This window comes from Pleurodeles waltl, chromosome 8 (genome assembly GCF_031143425.1).
Source record: "Pleurodeles waltl isolate 20211129_DDA chromosome 8, aPleWal1.hap1.20221129, whole genome shotgun sequence".
NCBI classification, from domain to species: domain Eukaryota; kingdom Metazoa; phylum Chordata; class Amphibia; order Caudata; family Salamandridae; genus Pleurodeles; species Pleurodeles waltl.
The window spans coordinates 222,660,218-222,682,448 of record NC_090447.1 but is presented as its reverse complement, the minus strand read 5'-3'; positions in this window follow the sequence as shown (position 1 = coordinate 222,682,448).

The following is a 22,231-nucleotide window of genomic DNA, read 5'->3' as shown; positions in this document are numbered from 1 at the left end:
TGTTCCACTGTGTCACCATGTCCTCTTTGAGCTGCCATTGCTCCTCTTCCTGTGGCCCCCTTGGACACTGGACCTGTGCTACAAACAGACTGGCCCACTACCCTGGACTTTTCCCAAACATCACCCTACCCTATTGCACTTTCCATTGTATACCAAATTTATTAATAAACCCCCTTGGACACAACTTTAGTAATTGTGCTTTTAGCTGAAGGAAATGTACAATGTATTGAACTGCAATGAACTGCATGATCCTGTGCAAATGTCCTGTAATTTGTTCATCATCCTACATATGTCTCTCAACAGTCTGTATACACCACAGCATTACACTGTTATAACCACACCAACATCTGCAATAAGGGAAGGCATAAGTGGAAGTCAGTTGAGATGCAAAGGTACTGACTGGCATTATGCTACAGCCACACAGCACAACACTTACATGGAGAAATGTTTAGTTCAACAGTCCTACCTGAGTGATATTGGAATTACTGCTGTATCATATGTGATCTATTGTCCACATTCTCCTCCTCTTCCTCCTCCTCACTGTCCTTACTGCCCCCAGCTGCCACAGGTGCATTGTGCACCCCCTCCTCCTGCAGATAGGGCACATTGAGTCTGAGGGCCAAATTGTGCAACATGCAGCACACAACAACAATCTTGCAGACCTTCTCAGGGGAGTGGCATATGGATCCACCTGTCAGATGGAGGCACCTGAACCTGGCCTTCAGGAGACCAAAGGTCCTTTCAACAATCCTCCTGGTTCACCCATGAGCATCATTGTACCTATTCTCAGTTCCTGGTCTCGGATTCCTAACAGGGGTCAAGAGCCAGGACAGGTTTGGATGGCGGCAGTCACCTGGAAGAAGTGAGGGAAACACATTAGCCTTGCACAATGGCATGTGGTATGACTCCTGAAGCCATACACTGACATACATTGGATGGGGACTCAGGCTCACCCATAAGCCATACTCTGTGCCTCTGTATTTGTTCCATCAGCTGTGGGGTGCTGCTATTCCTCAGGACAAAGGCATCATGCATCAACCCAGGATACTTGGCAGTGATGTAGTAGATTTACTGGTCAGCAAGGCACACCATGTGAACATTGAGGCCCGTATTTATACTTTTGACGCTAAACTGCGCTAACGCAGTTTAGCGTCAAAAAGTTTAGCGCCGGCTAACGCCATTCTGAAGCTCCATGCGGGCGCCGTATTTATTGAATGGCGTTAGCCGGCGCTAGCAGACCGGCGCTGCCTGGTGTGCGTGGAAAATGGCGTTAGGGCATCTTAAAATGGGGCAAGTCAGGTTGAGGCAAGAAAATCGCCTCAACCCGATTTGCGCCATTTTTAACGACGCCCAGACGCCATTTACATGACTCCTGTCTTAGTAAAGACAGGAGTCATGCCCCCTTGCCCAATGGCCATGCCCAGGGGACTTATGTCCCCTGGGCATGGTCATTGGGCATTGTGGCATGTAGGGGGGCACAAATCAGGCCCCCCATGCCAAAAAAATAAATAAAAAAAAATAAAAAATTATACTTACCTGAACTTACCTGAATGTCCCTGGGATGGGTCCCTCCATCCTTGGGTGTCCTCCTCGGGTGGGCAAGGGTGGCAGGGGGGGTCCCTGGGGGCATGGGAGGGCAGCTGTGGGCTCATTTTGAGCCCACAGGTCCCTTAACGCCTGCCCTGACCCAGGCGTTAAAAAGAGGCGCAAATGCGTTTTTTTTTTACCCGCCCACTCCCGGGCGTGATTTTTGCCCGGGAGTATAAATACGACGCATTTGCGTCGCAGTCATTTTTTTAGACGGGAACGCCTACCTTGCATCTCATTAACGCAAGGAAGGCGTTCACGCAAAAAAAATGACACTCATTCCTCATACTTTGGTGCTAGACGCGTCTAACGCCAAAGTATAAATATAGCGTTAGTTTTGCGCCGAATTTGCATCGAAAAAAACGACGCAAATTCGGCGCAAACGGAGTATAAATATGCCCCTGAGTGAGTGGAAACTTTTCCTATTCCTGTACACCTGTTCATTGTCCCTGAGGGGACTAAGGGTGCTTGCCTCCTCCTCCTATTCTTCCACAGTGGTTGGTACCTAAGAGACCCAAAAGTTGAAAGGGAGTGACAACAGGACGTATGGACACACAACATCAGAGTACACAGAACATGTTTGTATGTTAGATACCGGAACTGTCTAGGTGTGTACAGTCAACACCAATGACGCACTTTTAAATCAATACATTTGTACTAGGAGTAGAAAATGGCAACCGCCTGTCCTGTATACAGGACAGGTAGAAGTGACCTCACTCTGCCGGTGTTGGGCATCATGGCGGGAGGTGGTCTGCACCACCGTACAATTCCTCATTGTCTAACATTGGCCTCTATGAAGTACAGGAAACAATGATGATCAATGCCGGCAGTGACGGTGTGCACCGCTGAGGTCGTGACCGCCATTTTCATCAGAATACTTCACTTGATTCCTGACTTTTCACTGGACTACATCTCCACTGCGTGTGCTGCCGTGACAACTGTCTGGTACCTGTCATGGCCCATGCTACAGGGAAAAGGGCCCCAGCCTTTACGTCAGAGGAGTTGGAGAGGCTCGTGGATGGGGTCCTACCCCTGTATGGGCTTTTGTATGGGCCTCCAGACCAACAGGGGAGTACATCATGGGTATGTCGCATGCTAGATGGCTGCATGTGGATGTGTGTGTGTGCTGGCACTGTGTCATTTGGGGGGTATGCAGTTTTAATGCAGAGGTACGGGTCATGTGTGTGCCTCTCTGTGTTTCCTCTGCAGGTCAGCACCCATCAGAAGGGGTTTTGGTGTGCCATTACCAAGGACGTGTGGACACTGGGGGTCCATAGCTGGCAGAGCACCCACTCAGGAAGCGGTGGGAGGACATGAGACGCTGGGCCCTGAAGACCACACAGCTGGGGACAGCCTCTCAACGAGGCAAGGGTGCTTGTCAGAACCTGACCCCCCCTAAAGACCGGCATACTGGCGGTGGCCTACCTAGAGCTGTATGGGCGCTTGATGGAATAACACAGCCACAAGGGGGTGAGTAGAGTGTGTGTGACAACCATCATTTGTTGCCTGGCATGGGATTTGGGTGCAGGGTTCTAGTCAGTAAATGCCCCAATATGCCAGTTTAGGCATTTCTGTGTGGCCTAGGTTAGGTATGTTGGGTGTAATGCATATTTTTGATAGCTAGGTAGCTGGCTTTCCATGTCAGTCAGGGCTTAGTTGGTCCAAGTAGGTGTGCAGATGGCAGAGTTTGGGTCCTACCTGCTGTAGTACCTAGCCAATGGTATGCCAGTGTGGTCCATACTGCCCATTCTCAGTCCCAGTGAGTGACAGTGATGTGTATGCCATCTGTGATGTTGGTGCTGTGATTGACCCTGTGCTTCCTATCTTTCTCCCCCTTCTCTCCTTTTGTCATCCTATCCATGTGTGCATCATCTGACGAAGGAGCAGGAGCAGCCCACAGGACCCAGGAGGCAGAGTCCACTGATACCGAGGGGACCAGTGGAAAGGAGGGTGAGGGAGCACCACGGGGGAGTAACAAGATATTACAACTGACTCTGATGGGTGTTCCCGGCTGGTGGTGGACCCCTCTGGGACCACCCCAGCTAAAGGATCTTCCGCCTCCCCATGCCAGCACCGCCCTCCCAGTAGCCCCCACCCAGTTGCCCATGCCTGCTCACCTAGGAGGATGGGCGTCTCCTTTGCCGCAAGCACCTCAGACCCTGCCCCAGTCAGCCCTGCCGCCCTCAGTGAGGAGGCTATTGACCTCCTGAGATCCATCTCTGTAGAGCAGTCAACCATAGCGAATACCATCTGGCATCTCAGAGGGCATTCACAGTGGCTTGGTGACCCAACAGAGATTGTTTCAGGCTCTGGGGTCCTCCCTGACGGCAGCCAGTGTCCCTGTTTCTTCCAGCCCCCCTCCACTACCACTTCCCAGTCCCAGTCTCCTCTCGCCAAACCCATCCCATGCACACATTCTGACAAGCATGCACCCAAAACAACAGACAAGACTCACCCAGACAGACACAGGCAAAACACTTCAGTCCTCAAGCACTCACACACCCAACACATAGATGCACACACAACATCAGCCACTGCCTCCACTGCCTCCCCCTCCTCCCTCACAGTCACATCAGCACTCACACCTGCATGCACCTCATCAACAGTCCCAGGACTTGCCACCTGTACAGCCTTGTCCACAGTTACCAAAACAGCAGACAGGCAGACATGCACCCCACACACCACATGCGCAGTGACCACCACCACCATCACCACCTCATGCTGTACACCCACCTCACTTTCAGACACCACCACAACATCCATCCACACGTCTTTTTTGACCTCCCCCACCTTGCCCACCCCTCCAAAGACACACAAACACTCGCATTCAGACCCCCAACAGCCATCCGCCTTACACACGCACACTGTCCATGCCCCTGCACCCACAACCGCCACACCTCCTCCTCCTAAAACCACTCACTCTACCTCCACTCCCATACCTCCTCCCTCAGCCCACCCCACTGGTCCTAAAAAGCTTTTATTTTCCCACCTTTGCCTCTTCCCTTCCCTTTCCCCTCCCCCATCCTGCCTGTAAGAAAAAAGTCCCACCCTCCCAGCCGAGTACCTCCAGCACTAAATCTAGCCCTGTTCCACCTCTTAAGATTTCAGCTGCCACTAAGGGGCACATGAGTGGCACTCTGGCCCCTCACCCCAAGCCCACGTCTCCTCCCCAAAACGAAATGGTAAAGGCCTGCTCTCTCCCAAACACAAATCCAAGAACACCCTCCCAAAAAGAACCCTCCCCACAACCCCTGCTCCCTGCCCCCTGAGGTGCCTGCCTATTTCCAACATGATGCCACTGCACAGTGGAGTCCCGATGATGTCAGGAGTCAAGTTGGGTCTTGGACTTTGCCAAGTGGGCATTTTCAGACTTTGGACTGCCAATGGCCCTGCATGCAAATATGTCTATCTATATTCTTTTGGATTTGGGCTCTTCATTTCACTGGATTACAGTGGTTGAAACGGAGGTATGTGTCCTGGCGTTCTTTGCTCCTGGGTTCTGTTACTGTCGATTTAATCTGCAGATAGTTCTGGGTGTGTGGTGTATGTGTGTATGGTGAGTGTTGTGCGTGTGTGTGTCACTCTCCCCTCCCTTCCACCCTACCTTGTGTGCTAGGCGGCTGTACTCACCGTCGTTGTCTTCGTCGGCGTTGGAGCTCCAGGAAGGCCAAGGAATGGTACAGCATTGGGAAGACTTCCAGTTCTGGTTCCATGGCAGGCGCGGACTTCACTGTGTCCCTGCTGGTGAGTGTTTCCTTTTATATGATGTGTTTCCGCCAGGCTTTTGGTGGTGTTGCTTCCACCCCTGAAATACTGGTGGTGTGCTATGTCATAATATGGTGGGTGTATCCTTGTCTTCTGCCTGCCTGGAGCTTGCTACCGCCGTGTTCCGTGGTCATGCCGCATTGGCAGCCGGGTGGTACATTGGCTGTGTATGGGAGGGATCATCGCCATGTTCATAATTTGTTGGTCATTTCCGCTGGCCTGGCAGCAGTACTACTGCCACCCCGACATGGCAGTCGCCTGACTGCCAATGTCATAATGATAACCATAATGTGCAGAGAGTCCAGGGGCTCACCAAAGGCTTGGGGCTGATGTAAATAATACTAATACTCTCTTTTGTGGTAGTGTGGTCAAGCAGCTAGGCTTATCAGAGGGTAGTGCAAAGCTTTTGTTGTACACACACAGACAATAGAAGAAGCATAAACTCAATGACTTAACTCCAGACCAATGGTTTTCATTTAGCAAAAACCTATTTTCTTAATCTATTTTTAGAACCACAAAATTCAAGTTGAAGGTAAGTACGTCAATACATTTGTATTTCACACATGTATCAACAGTATTTTGTTTGAAATCGGAAAGTTATACAGTTTTTTAAATATTGGCAATAATCTGTTTTAAAACTTGACAGTGCAATTTTCAGAAACAGTTCCTAGTGGAGAGGGGGGAGAAAAGTTAGATTGATTTGAGGGTAAGTACAACACTTACAATTCCAGGTGCAGAGGTCAACGTGTAGGTAAAATGAATGTGGGTTCCTGTGAGACTGGAGGCACTCAGTTTCAGACCTGCAGGCAGGTAAGTATCTGCGACTTTGAAGGGCAGACCTGGGGTTTTAGAGGAGCACTGGGGGAGCCACAATTAGGCACCAAACATACACCCTCAGTGGCACTGGGTGGCAGGGTGCAAACAAGATGTCAGGTCTCTGATGATTGTCTATGAAGGGACCCTTGGGTTACTCAGAGGCTGCAGGTGAGGTGCAGGGGGTCATCTCGGGGATACCACAGGCTGAACATGGAGGAGGGCCACCTGATAAACGTTGCTGCACCGGAGGGTGGGTTCTACAAGGCCTGGGGGCTGCAGGTGCAGTGTGTCTTTAGCCATCGGATAGCTTCATCGAAAGCTTCGCCGTCAGGGGTATCCTCGGGCTTTCCTCTGCAGGTGTCATTGTGGAGGGGTGAATAGGGCAACCCAGGGTGGGCACTTGCTTAGAACTGCCTGGGAATCCTTTCTAACTGGTGGGGCCACCTGGACTCAGGCCGTGGGTGTCAGATGCAGAGTGGTTAGGACTCCTGCATTCGGAGTGAGGTTGGAGTTCTTAGTTGTTTCCTTTGTGGACAGGGCTGCTGTCCACAGGAGTTATTGGTCCTTTTGGGTACAGGGCAGTCCTCTGGAGTTTGGCAGAGGTTGCTGGTCCGGCTGAATGTGTAGGTGTTCTTTTGCAGGTTCTTTGAAGCAGGAGACAGGCAGGTAGGTTTGGGCCCAAAGCAGTTGTCGTCTTCCATCTTCTCTGCTGGGGGCTTCAGCTAAGCAGTCCTCCTTCTTCTTGTCAGGTTGCCGAGAATCTCATGAATTGGGTTAGAGGAGCCCTTAAATCCTGGATTTGAAGGAGTTATAGGGGTCAGAGGGCAGTAAACAATGGCTACAGTCCCTGAGGGTGGCTACACCCTTCCTGTGCCCACTCCTTTTGTGGAGAGAGGCACAACCCTAACCCTATTGGTCCCTGTCCTCCAAACCAAGATGGAGGATTCTGCAGGGAAGTGGTCCCTCAGCTCTGGCCACCTTAGGGGTGGTCCTATTTGGGGGGGGGTCACTCCTCCCAGTTTTTCATAATTTTCCCACCAGACTTGCCGCCAAAAGTGGGGCTTTGTCTAGGAGGCAGACAACTCCACTAGTTGGAGGGCTGTGGGGCCCTGTAACCCGAGGCTTGAGCCTCTGAGGCTCACCGTCAGGTGTTACAATTCCTGCATGGGGCAGGTGTAAAGCACCTCCACCCAGGACAGGCTTTGTTTCTGACCACTGAGAGTACAAGGCTCTTGCCCCATGTGGTCAGAAACTTGTCTGAAAATGTCAGGCTGGCACAGACCGGTCAGTTCTACACAAGCAGTTTGGCTAACATACACAGGGCATCTCTAAGATGCCCTCTTTGTGCATTTTGCAGTAAATCCTACACTGGCATCAGTGGGGGTTGATTGTGCTGAGACGTTTGATATCAAGTTCTCCAGTATTCAGTGAAGCCATTATTGAGCTGTGGAGTTCGTAATGAGACAAACTCCCAGACCAGATACTCAATATGGCTACACTGCACTTACAATGCCTAAGAATGGAATTAGAGACTGCAGGGACATTTTGCTCATGCAGCTATGCCCTCACCTGAGGTTTAGTGCACCCTGGCTTGGGGCTGTAATGCCTGCCAGAGGGGTGTCTTACCTATGCCACAGGCAGTGGTTTATGGACATGGCACCCTGAGAGGGGTGCCATGTTGACTTTGCCTTTTTCTCCCCACCAGCACACACATGCTGCAAAGGCTGTGTGCATGTGCTTGGTGAGGGGTCCCCTAGAGTGGCATACTGCCTGCTGCAGCACTTGGTGGCATTCCCTAGTCACAGTGCCCTTGGTACCATGGGTACCTTTACAAGGGACTTAACTGTGTGCCAATTGTGGAAACAAAGGTACAGATGTTGGGAAAGAACACTGGTACTGGGCCTGGTTAGCAGGATCCCAGCACACTTTCAATCAAAGTTGGCATCAACACCAGACAAAAAGTGTGTGTGGGGGGGCAACCCATGCCAACAGTTGCACTTTCCTACACTCATGTCATTGGTTTTCTAATTTGTGCGGCACAAATGACATGGTCTCCTCTGCTTCAGTGGAGTAACATAGATGTCTTTTGGTGTACCCAAGTCAATGCTGGTAAGCACACTATAGAAGTAAAGGGAAAACGTGCAAGAAGCACTCATTTCTTTGAGGCTTTTGTATTGAAGAGGTGGACTAAGCATCATCCTTAGAACCAGAATGATTATACAATTGTGCAGACATCTGTGCTGCACAAGTGCTTTGTGGTGCAAACCACTGCACAATTAATTTTACGTAGCTTACTTTTGGGCGACTGTCTTTGCATTTAAAGTTATACTCGAGGATGTACCTCGTATACAAATTTCACACAAGGCAATGCTACCTGGCCTTTGCGGTGTTGCGCAAAGTTTAGCCTTTTGCTGAAATTGCTTTTTAGCGCAAACACTTGTGATGACATCAGATGTCGATTCTTACTGCATATGGTCCAGCTAATTTTTTACTGTTCATGCAATGTAGTATTGCTGATTTCCACAGTGTTGCTCTGCGCAAAATTGCATAAATCTGGGCAATGTTTTCCTCCATAGGAAATGAGGTAGTGAGCTGTCTTTTTCAGCAGGAAAAGGGAAACAGCACCAAAACTGTAAATTCAAGCACTGATCCTTCACTAAAAGATTACTAGAAATTCAGCCCATGCTCTTCATACATCACAAGAAAGCTGTGTTCATCATCATTACAGTAAACATAGTATGAGTATGAGGGTGACATACAAATTGTGATGAACGTTTCGTATTTCTGTTAACATTTCCAAAGTTTTGATCAGTCGTTTCTGTTGAACATAGCACCAAAATATTAACATCAGCGCAACGCTGAGTTGGAGGTTGCGATCAGTGAGTGGGCAGACTGGGTGTCCCTGTAGACACTCTGGCTGCTGGGCAGGTATTAGGTGATGCAGACCCACTGCTTTTGCTCTTTGTACAAAGGTGCAACGGGACACTGACAACCCCCCCCCCCCACACACACCCCTCCACCGTCGCAGCCGATGTCTGTCCCTGACTTGAGAAGCTTACTGTCCATCCATTTGTAATGTAAATGTGCCCGTTGTAATGCTGAAATGACACATTCTTGGCTGGCTCCAAAAGCACGCATCCTTTTTAGGTTGAGCATAGCAGCACGCAAACGCTGCTTTTCCGATGTGTTGGTAAATAGCTGGGCTTTTAACCACGCGTACCACTCACTATCTCTCGTTCATGGGCTTGCCTTTCAAAAATCCTTTGTTTTCGTTGTTTTCACTTGTCCCTCCTTAGGACAGTTTTGTTACCGCCTTTACATTCGACCCTTTTGCATGGATAATTGAACTATTGCCGACAACTTTGTCTCTGAGCGAACTTCCTTTGTCTCTACCCTTTGCCTCACTGTGGCGCTTTGAATCGGCTCGCTTTTTTCAACTGTTCACTTTTTATTTTCAGTTTGTGTGGCAAGAAAGTTCCAGTTAGAAATGTAAAACTCTAATAGCTCTAACTCGTTTGTTGCTAGCAAGCATGTGTACGGCTGGAATGGCAGGCCCCTGTTGTCCTTTTCACAGTACCGGCAATAGAGCCAGGGCTTTACCTGGGGCGGGTGCCTCTGGGTCTGAGATCCGGCAGTAGTTGAAAGCTGATATTGCAAATATCGGGCCCTGTGTTCTGTCGGTTGCTTTGCAGGGGAAACATTGTTTATTTTCTCAACAATGGCTGTACAACGGTGTTGAGGTAGCTCCTGTTTATATTTCTCAGGTTTAACTTAATTTATTTTCCGAAGAGTGTTTGCTTTTTTCACAACCTTGTTTTTGCGTTATGTTTCACACAGCGTATTCATCTTTAATATTGCTGTGAACTGGGTCACCTGTAGGTGTCTGTGTTAGGTTGTGGGTGGGTGACTATAAAGCAGTTTTTTTCTGTGTACATATTACCCATATTGCAGCGTTTTGAATTGAAAAAACAAAAGAGGTCAATCTTGCATCAATATTGTAATTCAGAATTCTTCTATAAACGGCTACATTTTTTTTGTGAACAGTTACACGCCATGAATTTCACAGAAAAGGAGAGTGAAAATTTTTTCTGCCATAATTGTGTGCTCAGGTGAAGTAGCACCAGAGACGTTTCTGGTCAGGTTTGAGAGCTTTGTATGTGAAGATAAAGCCAGAGTGAGTTTCTCACAGTGCCCGTCAGTGGGGCATAAAAGTGTTCAGAATACCTGCTCATCCAGTCATTGGCCTCTGTGCTAATCGCACAGAGCAAAAGTCATGAATGCCAATTATAACTGTGAGCCAAGCAAAAGTGTGTGAAAGTTATACAGCTGTCATATTATTTACAATGCATAGTGTGTGTTTAGAGGGATGGTGAAGCCAAGGAGATGCAAGGAGGTGTATGAAGGTGAGAGTAAAAGGAGGGCGCAGAAGAGGAAAGAGATGAGATGCGAAATATGCAGATGCACGATTTCAGAAAGATGTGTTGAGAAAAGGATGTTTCCACACGCAGAGTTTGGAGGAAAGCGATGTGAAGGGGAGAACAGGAGTGGTTGCAGGATTCGGAAGCCCACTACATTTTACATAGACCTCAGTAATACTTAATTCACAGTTTTATATTTTCAGAATTTAAACATTTTCAAATATAATTATTCACAACACAATCATTGTTACTCATTTGTCTGATAAAGCTACCAAATATTTACAAAAACAATTGGTCTGGCTTATTTTAGGTGAATAAATGTTATTTTGCTACATGTCTGGATGCCATAACAGAAAGTTCATACAAGAGCACCAAATGCTGGTCACTTGGCATCCTATTGAAAACACAGGATTTTAGTTTGCATGCTTTCAGGCCACACTATTAATTACAAAAGCCAAATCTCCGGAAATAATTCCTAGATATGTTTCTTAGACCCCATTTCTTTTAGAGACCCCCATTTTTAGGGTAGAGCCTGCAAGTGAATGCGCTTGTGCTCTGGTCTTGCATGCGAGAGGCTGTTGTGATCAATAGAGGGCTTAGAGCCTGCCTGTTGCTCACCATTTATTGGTTTCCGTGGCATCCTCCTCTAGAGCCTTGTAATTCATCAAGGCATGTCTGGCATCATGCCCATTCCTTCGTGTGGAGCAGGGATCAAGCACTAATTGATTTCAACTTACTTAGTGCCTGTCCTCTGCTCAAGACGTGATTGAGGTACTATTTTGTTCTAACTTCGAGTGCCCTGAAAACATGAGGCTTACGGCTGACAAAAATGCGCCCAGCAGGCACAAAATCGCAAAGTTTTATTTTTTAAAGCTAACTTTATTTTATTTGGTTAAGTTGTCTTTTCTCAGTTTGCACTCGTTTTTGTTTTGTTTCTGCATGTGAGCGCTGTTATAAAAACATGACAAATAACTAGTTTTTTGTACATCCTTGCTGGAGTAGCCAATTTAGTCCTGGTTTTTATTTGTATTCTTGTACTTGGATTGCTAGTTTTTTAATTAAATTAGAAGACTGCTAAGATTACGATGCAATGAAGAGCATGGACTGAATCAACTACTGTTAGACTTGGCATCCTTCTCGTGGTCTCCCCTAACTTTTTGCCTCTGTTTCCCGGGTTTTCGATGTGTGCATGGACTCTGTTTTTGCTGTTTTTGTTACTCTTGGCACTTTTCCACTGCTATCCAGTGCTAAAGTGCAAGTACTCCTATATAAAATGTATGTGTAATTGGATTTCCATGATTGGCATATTTGATTTACTGATAAGTACCTAGTATAGTGCACTAGAGGTGCCCAGGCATGTAAATCAAATGCTACTAGTGAGCCTGGAGCACTGGTTGTGCCACCCACATTAGTAGCCCTGCAAACATGGCTCAGACCTGCCACTGCAGTGTCTGTGTGTGCAGATTTAAACTGCCAATTCGACTTGGCAAGTGTACCCACTTGCCAGGCCTAAACCTTCCCTTTTCTTACATGTAAGACACCCCTAAGGTAGGCCCTGGGTAGCCCCATGGGCAGGGTGCAGTGTATGATTAAGGTAGGGCATATACTAATGTGTTTTATGTGTCCTGACAGTGAAATACTGCCAAATTAATTTTTCACTGTTGCAAGGCCTATCTCTCTCATAGCTTAACATGGGGGCTACCTTTAAAAATGATTAAAGCGTAGATTCCCTGTGAGAGCAGATAGACATGGGGAGTTTGGGCTCTGAGCTCACAATTTAAAAATACATCTTTTAGTAAAGTTTGTTTTAAGATTGTGTAATTGAAAATGCCACTTTTAGAAAGTGGGCATTTTCTTGCTTAAACCATTCTGTGACTCTGCCTGTTTGTGGATTTCCTGTCTGGGTCAGTTTGATAGTTGGGCTGTTTGCACCTCTCTCTAGTCAATGATACAAACGGAGCTGGGGTGTAGCCTGCATATCCTGATGAGCCATCTGTGCTAGGAGGGAGGGGAGGAGTGATCACTTACACCTGAAAGGGCTGTGCCTGCCCTCACACAATGCAGTCTTCAACCCCCTGGTGTGTGTCTAGGGCCTGCCCTGGGCAAGGAAGGATTTCACAAACAGAGACTTTCCTTTGAAGTAAGCCTTCTTCAAAGACCAAAAAGGGAATAAGAAGAGCACCCAAAACCACAGAATTTAGATCACTTCTGGACATCAAGAGGAACCTCTGCCTGGAGAATAGCTGAAGAGCAGAGGAGAAATGTTGCCCTGCCTGTGACTGTGCTTTCTGCAGCTATCCTGCAGTTGCTGCTTCTGTCTGGTGAAAGGGGACAAAGACTAGATCTCCTGCTTGTGAAGAAATCTCTCAGGGCTTGGCCTGAGCTTGCCTCATGTTCTTGAAGTCTCAGGGCCATCAAAGACTTCCCCTGCCAGCACCTGGACTCTGCTGAGACTCCTGCCCTGCCAAGTGGTTCCCTATCCAGTTTCTGTGGCCTTGACAGGTGAAGCTGGCAGTCAAAGATTGAAAATCCATGCACAGACCGCTGCAACCTCTGAGACGCGGCTGAAAAAACGATACACTGCCGGCTTTGCAGCTGAAATCGATGCTCCGCCTGCAGCGTGGCTGGAAGATTGCACGTGGCTTGAGAAACAACGTGCAACACTTCTAACGGAGTCTGGTAACATCACAACCCACGCAGCGCTGTTTTGCTGATACCGTGCAGCAGGATTTTCGACGCACACCTTGCTGGGCATAGAAAAACGATGCAAAGCCTACCTTGACCCGAGTGCTTGCCTAGATCGACGCATCGCTCTTCTGCAGAGAGGAAAAACGACGGACGCTGACCCGACTGGTAAAGGAGAAACAACACACGGTCTCGCTGCAGGTGAGAAATTGAGACATCGCTAACCTTTTCGATGCACACTCACCTGTGCATGTTATTTAGACTCTACCCAGGTACTTTTCAACGCTAACAGTGTTTTTGCTGTTCACAAAAGGATTTAAGACTCTTTTGCCTATTAAAATTAATAACTTGACTTGTGTATGTTGAATTTTTGTCATTCTGGTCTTGGTTTGCTTAGATAAATATTTCATATTTTTCTAAACTTGTGTTGTGTCATTTTGTATTGTTTTCACTGAGTTACTGTGTGTGTTGGTTCAAATACTTTACACCTAGAATCTGAAGTTAAGCCTGCCTGCTTGTGCCAAGCTGCCAAGGGGGTAAGCGGGGGTTAGCTGAGGGTGATTCTCCTTTACCTTGACTAGAGTGAAGATCCTTGCTTGGACAGGGGGGTAGCCTGACTGCCAACCAAAGACCCCATTTCTAACAACTACTCACACATAGACATCGAAAATCTCAGAATACTTTTTTACAGTGCATGATGGTTGTAAGAATAGGCTTCTGCAGCAGCAAAACAATCACAAATGTAGAAAGAATAGCACAATGCCAATAAAGTGTTTATTCTCTAAAATACCAGGTGTTGAATTTCAAGCAGTGGTTTAGGTAGTTCACTAAATGTATAACTTGGTCCTTGGATTTGAGCAGCTCTGCCAGTCAGTTTCTTCAAGATTGTCCCAAAGCCTCTCTTTCTTTACACCTACTGTCTATTTGAAGTGCACGTTTAACAGCTATTTGAAACCCTGCACTTCTTCCCTTAAATTGCTTGCATAGCGCCCACCAGCCCCTGCTGTAGGTAGTACAGGGCCCCTTCCCCTGCTGTGCTGATGTCTCACTTGAGACGGTTTCACTTTGCTTACACACAGCCAGGCTCACAGGGTGTGTGCGTGTGTGTGGGGTGGTGGGTGTAAATAGCAGCACTTGTACTTAATACAGTTGAACCCACGGTTCAGTCTGGTTTTACAACAAGGAGAATGATATCAGACCTGTCTATGGTACCTCCTCAAGCCCCACCCCTTTCAGCACAGCATGCAATTACAGTGTCTTTTCCTATTCTAAATAGGTAAATGAGTGTTTAGTGCTAGGTTGGAGTAGATTTACATTTGGCACTTCTGTAGTTACAGTGCCGAAAAATACAGTGATCCAGAAAGCAGATGGACTCGGAGTAATAGAGACTGGAGACTTCCTAAAGGCCGTGCGTCTAAGGTGTGTATATTGATGGATTTCAGAAGGTTGCTATCCTTGAAGACAGGAGGATATCTTTGGGGCCAGGAGCCCTGAGAGGTTCACTGAACCCTGTAATTTGATGTGTTTTACTATCCCAGAACCACCAAAGGGACGTTTTTCCTTTCTTGCACCCCACAATGATATCCTTTTTTTTTTGCAGTTTTATATAGCCCAAACCTGACTCAAAGCTTTTGGGATCCTTTACATATGAACCAGTACCATTGCACATGGTTACATTCAATTTTTTAGGCATGAGTGATTATGTGATTTACACAGAATCTCAGAATATGGTTCCAACTCTAAGACTCAAGTTTCCCAGTTCCGAAGTCGGCAGTTCTGGCCATGAATCCACATCTTTTTGATGTTTGTAATTAACATTTCTTCCTAGTAAAACCTCGTTCATGTATCTACACAATTACCTGTACCCTTCTCTGACACATAAGATAAAGATACCTTGCAGATGCACAGTACACATTTAGGAGGACAGCTCCCTTCAGATGGACAGCACAAGCAGGGAGCAGTAAGGTAGGCAGTACAGCCAGGCAGCAGTGGAGTATATAGACTTGTGGTCCCTGTAATCGGTTGGACATCAGAGTCAGCGGGTAGTACTGCACACAGTCTATTCGAGAGTGCAGCTAGTTGAACAGTGTATTGTATTTTATTGCAGCATTTATAGAGTGCTTACTACACCCATCTCAGGTGCTGAAGCCCTTGCCTACATGGATAGCACACTACACTGTGTAGGGTGTATGGTTGAAAGTAAGTTGTCTTTGTTTTGATCCTGTGTTAGAAGTATTTCTATGCTGTACGTAAGGACAACATGTAGGTGCGGTTATTGCACATTGCTTAGCAGTCTGATGGATGAAGAAGTGTGAGAGAGAGGCATACGGCTTATGGTTTTCAATAAGCTGCCAGCATTTAGGAGCTCTGAAGGTCCCTTTTTAGGTCGAGCTTAGCAGTGCGTAAGTGCTGTTTTTCTGACGTGTTGGTATCTATCTGGGCTTTTAACAATGCCCACCTCACACCCATCACTTTCACTTGTTTGTGGGCTTGCCTTTGAAAAAGCCTTTGTTATCATTGGTAAATGCTTTACGTTTGTCCCTCCTTGGGGCGGTTTTCTTGCCGTATTGGGGACCGACCCTGTTACGTGGTTAATTGCATTTTGCCGATATGTTTGACTGTGAGCAAACTTCTTTTTCTTTTCTGTCTCTCCTTCACTCTCACAGCAGCCATGGAGCTTTGAATTGGCTTGCCTATGTCAACTGTTTTACTTTTCATTTTCAATTTCTGTGGCAAGAAAAGTCTAATTAGGAACTTACAACGCTAGTACCTCTAACTCGAGCAAATGCGAGACTCTTTGCATTGCAAATGCTTGTTTTCTTAACAAGGCCCGAGCTTTTAGTCTAATTTATCAGAAACTCAAATAATAGGTTAGTCCATGTAAGATGTGTAGTAGCACAAGGTGGATTATGTGTCAGAAAGCACCCGTGATCAACAATGAAGTCACTTAAGAAAGATTTGATAGATTTACTGCTTCACACTAGACACAAATACAATTGTTAAACAATTTGCCATTGAAACTTTGCAACAAAGCTACGATTCATTATGGGTTGTGTTCACTACTTCCAATTACTTCCTGTGCGTGAAAATGATTCCGGGTTTCAAAAGTTTATTTGGGGATTTTACATTTAATTTAAACTAGATTGACCAGATTCAGAAAAACCAAAACTGGGATATGAACTGACACAGAACAAGAATCATAATTTTGTAGTGAGGGCAGCTCAGTCCTCAATGCTACATCCTCTCCCTACATGTTAATTCCACTGTTTGGGCGATGAAAAGGTCTGAAATATCCCCGTTGACGATTTGGTGGGTGGTGTGTTTGTGATTTGTCTACAACAGGAATACAAATCTACGCATGTTTAAACGTAATTAAAACCCAGACAAGGTAAAGCCCTCTCTTCTTATAAAACGGATTAATTTAAACATTTAAGAAAGACTGTACCAAATCGATAATTATCCCACTTGTTCGCCTGTGTGAAAAAACCTCGAAACCCCTCTATTTATTAAAAAAAAGAGGCAGGGCATGCATTGTTTTGATTAGCAGGTGAACTTTATCGCATTTCGCTACATTACATTTCAATGTGCTTTCAATCCTCTGTTGAAAACTGTAATAGATATATTCCAGTATCCTGAATCGGAAGAGGGTAGTAGAGCTTAGAGACAATACATTGTCCATGAAATTACAGTTCAAGAATAGCAGGTTTACATATCATGATGCGGAGGTTGCTCTATCTGTGCACGTTTTGCGGCTGCGATTTCTGGAGTCTTATTAGTTTTTACGACATCTTTTTCGAGCACTGATGTGGAACTGACCATCGGTAGGTGAGGCGGATGTTGACTCAGTGAGTTAAACCCCTTCTAATGACCATCTGTGATCTACAGGTTACATTTGAATGTCCTCAAGACCACCGTTGCCAGCAATCCTTCCAATGTTGGTAAAGCAGATAATATTACATTGTAATATAGTATCAGTTATTCACAATGTTTTTTAATGGAACAATTGTGATATTTCCACTGATTTCTCCTCGATCTGATTTGTATGTATTTTGTTTTGGTATACTCATTCCCGTTTTGCCTTCTTGTTTCCTTTTAATTCCTTCTCATAATATTTTCAGAAAGAACGGCACTATATAAAAGTCTTTAATAAACATATTTACAGCAGCTAAAAAGGAATTAATATAGAGTGTGTTGAAAGAGATATGTAAGGCTCTGCAACCTTTATCATAGGGGTCATTGAGTTTCAAATGTTAGCTGTGTTGACAGACCAGTTCCAGCTGGTCATATATGCTTATTAAATTGCATATGATGTGTTCTCATTTATGAACAACTCCATCCAGTGCTTCATGCACCTCAAATTCATAGTGGTAAAAGTTAACATTTTACCATCTAAATAGTTGATTTTTAAAAATATAGATAGAGCATACAAAATTAAAGAAAACAAACTGGTCCAAGGCTTCACAATGTAGTGCAGACCTTCATGAAAATCTGCTATGCTGCAATGCGTAAACAGTATAAAATGGCCCAATGGTAGATGCACCAATTGTCATATACGGACTATGTGACTCACCTCACTTGTGCTGAACAAGTCTGTTTAGCTCGACGTTAAGCAATGTGCTACAGAACATGGACAAGGCAGCAGTGCCCAGCATGAGATTTGGACTTGAATTACGCTTTCCATGAACATGTCCATACTGTAACAACTAGCAATGGGTAAGTCCAGTAAAATATGTAATCTTAATGTAATTGCACATCTTATGTGCAGGAAAATCACAACTTATTCTGCTCACTCTTTGTCTAAACCTGGCTTGATATGACATTAGACTTTCATACATTGACATGTTAGCAGATCTGGTTTGCTTGAAAACTTGTGGATGTTTGCAGTGTTGTGGCACTTTTGGAAATGGCCTTTCTACAGGGTCACCTCCAAACTTGTTGTCTTCCTCCTTCTCTTTTTCCAACCTAATTTTTTCTGGCTTTAGGACTTTGCGCACTTTACCACTGCTAACCAGTGCTAAAGTGCGTATGCTCTCTCCCTTAAACATGGTAACATTGGCTCATACCTAATGGGCTGATTTAATTTACTTGTAAGTCCCTAGTCAAGTGCACTACATGTGCCCAGGGACAGTAACATAAATGCTACTAGTTGGCTGCAGAACTGGTTGTGTCACCCACATAAGTAGCCCTCTAACCATGTCTCAGGCCTGCCATTGCAGGACCTGTGTGCAGTTTCACTGCCAATTCGACTTGGCATTTTAAAGTAATTGCCAAGCCTTAAACTCCCCTCGTTCTACATATAAGTCACCCTAAGGTAGGCCCTGGGTAGCCTATAAGGTAGGGTGTGATGTAGGTAAAAGGCAGGACATGAACATGTGTGTTCTATATGTCCTGGTAGTGTAAAACTCCCAAATTCGTTTTGCACTGCTGTGAGGCCTGCTCCTTTCATAGGATAGCATTAGGGCTACTCTCATATACTGGTTGAGTGGTAGATTCTAATCTGAAAGGGGAATCCATGTCATATTTAGTATGGCCAGAACGGTAATAAAAAATCCTGCTTGTTGGTAAAGTTAGATTTATTATTGCTATTCTAGAAATGACACTTTTAGAAAGTGAGCATTTCCCCGCACTCATATCCCTCTGTGCCCTACAATCCACATCTGCCTAGATTAGTTGACAGTTCCCTTGTGCATTTCACTCAGTCAACCCCAAACACAGGATGCACAGCCACACCTGCACACATCTGCGTACTGAATAGGTCTTCCTGGGTTGGGAGAGTGAAGGGCCTGAAACTTACATGTCAAAGGACAGTGGCCTGCCCCCACACAATGGTCTGTCAAAGCCTCTACTGGGACCCTGGCAGACAGGATTGTACCGAAAGGGGACCTTATGCACTTCTACGCCACTCTTTGAAGTCTCCCCCAATTCAAAGGCACATTTGGGTATTCAAACCGAGTCCCTGACCCTACCAACTCAGACACTTCTTGACAAGATAACTCCTGGGAAAGAAACTCTGAACCAGAACCTGCAACCTGCTAAGAGAAGCTGCCTGGCTGCCTAAAGGACTCACCTGACGACTTTGCTGTAAAGGACTGCTGCCTTGCTGTTGCCCTGCTACCTTGCTGCCCTCTGACTCTGCTGAGAAGTGCTCTCCAAGGCCTTTGATTGAGCTTGCCTCCTGTTTCCTGAAGTCTCAGGGCCAAAAAGACTTCACCTCTTCAAAAAACTCCTTGTGCGCCAAAAATTGATGCAAAGCCTGCCGGAATCGACGCACAGCCTGCCCTGCAGTGAGAAAATCACCACAACGCCGAACCGGAACAATGCAGCCTGGCTCCTTGAGTGGAGATCAACGCAGCCCCAGCGTTGTGACAGGAACTTCGATACATTACCTACCGGATCGACTCATCACTGAGCCAGAATGATGCAGCCCAACTTCCTATGAGAGGAATCGAAGCAGTGCATGCCATGCGACAGAAATTTCCCTGCATTGCCTACCTCTCCTGTGACTTCGTCCTGCATGCCCAGGGTTTCTCCACATCATCCACAGGGTGTCCAAATACCCTGCAACCCGAAGAGGATCCAGGCCTGCGCGCCGAAAATTGACGCAAATCCCTTGCGGTGTGGAAAAACATTGACGCATCGGCTATGTGCACTCGGAGAAACCGACACACACCTCCCCGTTTTCCACACATCTCTTCCTCTGCGGTCCGATGCAGATAATTTAGACGCAAACCTGGTACTTTGCGCTCGCAAGAGACCATTGTTGTTTTTAAGAACTAAAGACTCTATTTCTTATTACAAAAGTGATATTTCAACTTGTATTTATTAAATCTTGATTGCTTTGCCCTTAATCTACTCTGATAAATAGTTAATATTTTTCTAAACCTTTGTTTTGTAGTTTTGTGGTGCTTATACTGTATTATTGCATGATTTATTGCACAAATAATTTACCCATTACCTTCTAAGTTAAGCCTGGCTGCTCAGTGCCAATCTACCATAGGGTGGGCACAGGATAATTTGGATTGTGTGTGACTTACCCTGACTAGAGTGAGGGTTCTTGTTTGGACTGGGGGTAACCTGACTGCCAACCAAAAAAAAAAAATTCTAACAGACCCATTACTTCCCCTCTGTACAGCTAATGAAGGGTGCTGACACTCTTTAATGCAAAGTCATTCTGTTCTGCGCTTAGGTCAAATTTTGAAAGCAAAACATATCTTGCATTAGAAAGATGAAAAGTGGTTCTGTTTGTACAATTTTACATCACAAAGCACTGTATGACATTGCCTGATTACCTACAAATAATGGTAATAAAGCTGGAGCAATGAAGTTGTATACAGTATATTATCCACCAGTTACTACAAAGTAAAGTACCCAGTTTTACAGGTGCTCATATATTAAAAGTAGCTCAGTGACAAAATAATTTGCTGAATTGGGTAAAAGTGCCTACTTACAGCTATGCTCCCTCTACTGTGAAATCTGTTTACTTAGTTCCTGAGGATTAGATTACTGAAGTGTGTGAACATTCCTGGGTGTGTTTAAATCTGCGGTATCGGCCCATGCCTACAGGGGCAGAGCTGAGCAAAAAACAACAAAAAAAAAAAAACAACAGACTTTTTAAAATAAAGGTCCCCAAAAGGTAAATTTTCGAAAAAAGTTGTAAAAAATTAACACAGATGTTTACAACGTTGTATTTTAACATTTTGAAGACATCGACTTGTGTTGATTTGACTTCTGGTCCCCATAGTTCAATCAAGTCCCCACAGGCTGACTGTGTTATCATGCCCGAGTCCCAGAAACGATAGTAACACAAACTCACACAGACACACACACACACACACACACACTCACACACACTGGCCAGGGAAAAAATGACAACTTGGGTAGCAAACAAAGGCACCACGGTAAACAAAAAAGAACACCCTACCATTAATTCAGCAAAACAAAAAACTAAAATTAAGCCAGCTATAAAACATTTCCAACAACACTCATCCTCCCAAGGCATCAAAAAATTACCCCACCAAAATACACTCTTTGTAAAAAAAAGGGAAATATAAATACAACACATGTTACACTTAGTCTTATGCAATTCCTAAATCACAGATGTCTTAAAACAACATATACCACAGAAAAATGTGTTTCATTTATCCAATGCCTAGTACTGGCTGGATGGGTTGTGGGCAAACTTGACCATTTGGTAAAATAACAGAACAGTGCACATTTCACAAACATGGAGGAAAAGTGCTTAACTTTGCAACCTTTTCCCTTATAAAAGCTAAATAAATGATTGCAAAAATAGGCCCCCACTGCAACTACAGGCCAACCACCATAACCAGAATCAAATTAAAAAATGTAATAAAAGGTACAAGTATATACTGGTGCTTGCCCTTTATCAAACAACTCCCTTATCCAAAAGTTTTGTAACTTACTTATTGTGATATCACAAATACACAGTCCTTAAAATCCTGTGGCATATATGCAGCAGGAATTGTAAACAAAGAGTGTGATCCTTTCGCTTTGAAATCCAAATGGAAAGTGGCCAGAAGATGTACTTCCTTCCTGTTGAAATAAAAAATGCTATTCTCACTGAAAAACTAGCTGTATTGTCCATTTGAGTAGAATATACACTTGAGTTTGTATTTTTGAGTTGTTTTAGCTGCTTTTTGAGTAGAAAATATATGGAAGAAGCATCTCCGACCACTCACGAATGCCGGTATTACAAAATGGTGCCAGAAGGCTCTATGGTGACCAGAAAACATGCTTTGAGACAGCAAATCTCACTCGTAAACACAAACGCACGTGGATGGAGCCTCGTGTTGTCCATGTGAACATCACGAGGCATGAATGGCAAAACAATTCTGTCTAATTCCGTGACACATTGATTGATGGCATTCAGAAGGAACTATGCATTACTCCTGCAGAGTTACCAAAATCTGCCAATTACACAACTGGGAATACAACTCTGC